The 2,506-nt window shown below is 31.7% G+C and overlaps 1 long non-coding RNA gene across 2 annotated transcripts; it reads left to right on the forward strand.

Moving 5' to 3' along the window:
* Positions 1–450: 450 nt before the first annotated feature.
* LOC145156599 (uncharacterized) lies at positions 451–2,139 on the forward strand. 2 transcript variants are annotated; one of them, XR_013736817.1, is made up of 6 exons: positions 451–597; positions 1,317–1,421; positions 1,497–1,551; positions 1,618–1,701; positions 1,802–1,833; positions 1,920–2,139. It is a non-coding gene; the product is annotated as an uncharacterized LOC145156599 (long non-coding RNA). The 2 variants fall into 2 exon arrangements; XR_013736818.1 differs by having other exon boundaries at positions 1,621–1,701.
* Positions 2,140–2,506: the final 367 nt, after the last annotated feature.

The raw sequence follows: 2,506 nt of genomic DNA on the forward strand, positions 1-2,506 counted from the left end.
TTGGTTCGTACAAATATCAACACTTAATATATATATATATATATATATATATATATAAATATATATATATATATATATATATATATATATATATGCGGTGCGGTTCGGTTTTTTGCGGTTTTTGCGAGACTAGAAACCGCACCGCACCAAGTAGTTTCGGTTTTTGCAAGACTAAAAACCGCACCATCGGTTTTCATTTCGGTTTCGGTTTTTCGATTTCGGTTTTTTTGGTTTACGGTTCGGTTTTTGCTCACCCCTAGTCTACACATACATAACATATATCCTATATTCAAATTAATATGTATTAATTTTAAATAATCAATATAAATGTCTAAACAAAACTTATATCTTATTAATTTATTAAAATTTTATAAATATTTGATTTTTCATTAACATTTTCAATTATCCATATTATTTTTATTTTTTACCGTGGTTTCCAATATAAACTACTATTTTTCGCTCCCGTTAAAACAGCTCCAAAACTTCTCCTTAATTACCTTTTTGCTGCCTTCTCGAGTCGATTCAGAGAAAATAATAACCAAGAGCAAGCAATCGTCAAGACTCAAGAACAATAACGCTTTCATGGATATTAATAGGGTTAGTTTGTCTATGTGCCGTCGTTGATTTCTATATGTGTTTTCAATTCTTTCCCAATATCGTTCTGAAACCCTAATTTGTGTGATTCTATGGTTATCATCTAGATATTGTTGATTCCATTCTTAAACCCTAATATGCGGCTGATTCTATTGTTATTAGTACAAAACTACCAGACAGACACTTGTTTTTTTATTCTTGTAACTGACTAATTATTGCTGATTTTACCGCTTTCCTGATTTTGTTAAACTATAACACATTAACACTATATACTGTTTCTGATTTTTCTTAATTGCTATACATTATACACTTAATTCTATTTTTGATTTGTGGATAACTTGATTTTTTTCTAATTTTATCCGGATTTTGCAATTGTTGCTGATTTTTGTAATTGTTTCTGATTTTTCTATACATTATTTATGTTTCTGATTTTGCAATTGTTGTTGATATTTGTTATACATTGTTTCCCATCATTGTTGGTTTTTATTGTTTGCTTTGACGGTTTCTGATTTTGCAATTGTTGATGATGAGTGATATAAACCTTTTTTTTTTCCCATCAATTAGTCGATATCTACTGTGGTTAAGTTGTTTCTTTTTGTACAACCAAAACAAATAGTGTATTTGTGGGGCTGGGGCCCTTTTTGTGTTTTTTCCCTGGGCCAACATTACTTCTTTTTCCCTAATTTCCCAAATAAGCAGCATTCATTCAAATACTTGTGCAGAAATACTATGAAGGGGAAGAGGTTATTGTGGTTGGAGGACCTCATAAAGGAAAGAAAGGAAGTTATGTTAATCCTACCCATGCCATCTTGTGTGATGAGGGAATGGTACAAATACAATCTCCTTCATTTTCTCTTGTTATGACTTATGAGAACAAATTACATCCTACTTGTGACTTGCAGATAATCCATCTGCATCCATTCCAGCTTGTTGACACCAACCCATCTGATGGAAAATGTATGTTGTTTTCTTACCTATTTTATTGTTAATTATTGTTTGATCATGTTATAACACAAATGTCAGCAGCTGCACCTGTTATCAAACTAAAAGTAGAACACCAAGGCCAGACAGGGAATCTCGACAAGGATGAATATGAGACTTTTGAGAGTAAGGGTTTTTTACCATTATAGTTGGTTAGCATCCTTGATTCATTTACATATATTTGGACTTATATAGTTTTTTTTTTCCTTACCTTAAATTCTGACAGACATCGAAGCTTTTGAAAAAAGGGAACAAGGGGTAAGTATTTTGTGTTACCTTCAATTTAAAACACATCACTATGTTGCATGATAATTGTAAATAATTTGAGTGTTTACGTCTTGTAGCTTTAGTGGCGTCCCTATCGGTGGCAAGAGAGATCCGTGAACGAGTAATTGGTGGCTTTTATGTTAGGTCCTACAAAAAATTGATTTCCGCTATATTTGTAGTGTTTTCTTTTATATTACAAGAAATTATTGTTTCGTATTTTTGGAGTGTTTTCTTTTACATTACAATAATGTGAATGCTTACTCTCTGGATTTAGTTAATAAAACGAATGTTTACTAATGTGGGACGATTCATAGTCAACCTTAGATAAATATTCATCATTTTCTAAAGGTCATTAAATGATTATTGTGAAGTGAGAATTGCAATCTTTCTTTCCCTCGACTAGTCGTGCACCATGCACACTCATCACACAAATCAAAAAGTCCATACAACAAGATTTTGTAATTGCGTGAGGTACAATCGTCTCTCTCTGTTTTTTTAGCATTTTAACATTGTTCCAATCTCAAGAAATCAACTGTAGGGTTTTTTGTTAAGTTCTTTGTAATCCTTTTACTTAAAGACTTTCTACTAGCCAAGTTGATCACAAAACAAAGAGTAGTTAAACACTTACCTTGTTATGACAAGAAATGACCTAAGCCAACTTAGG

The sequence above is a fragment of the Lactuca virosa genome, chromosome 2 (genome assembly GCF_052849685.1).
Source record: "Lactuca virosa cultivar CGN04683 chromosome 2, Lactuca_virosa_CGN04683_v6, whole genome shotgun sequence".
In the NCBI taxonomy this organism is placed as follows: Eukaryota; Viridiplantae; Streptophyta; class Magnoliopsida; order Asterales; family Asteraceae; genus Lactuca; species Lactuca virosa.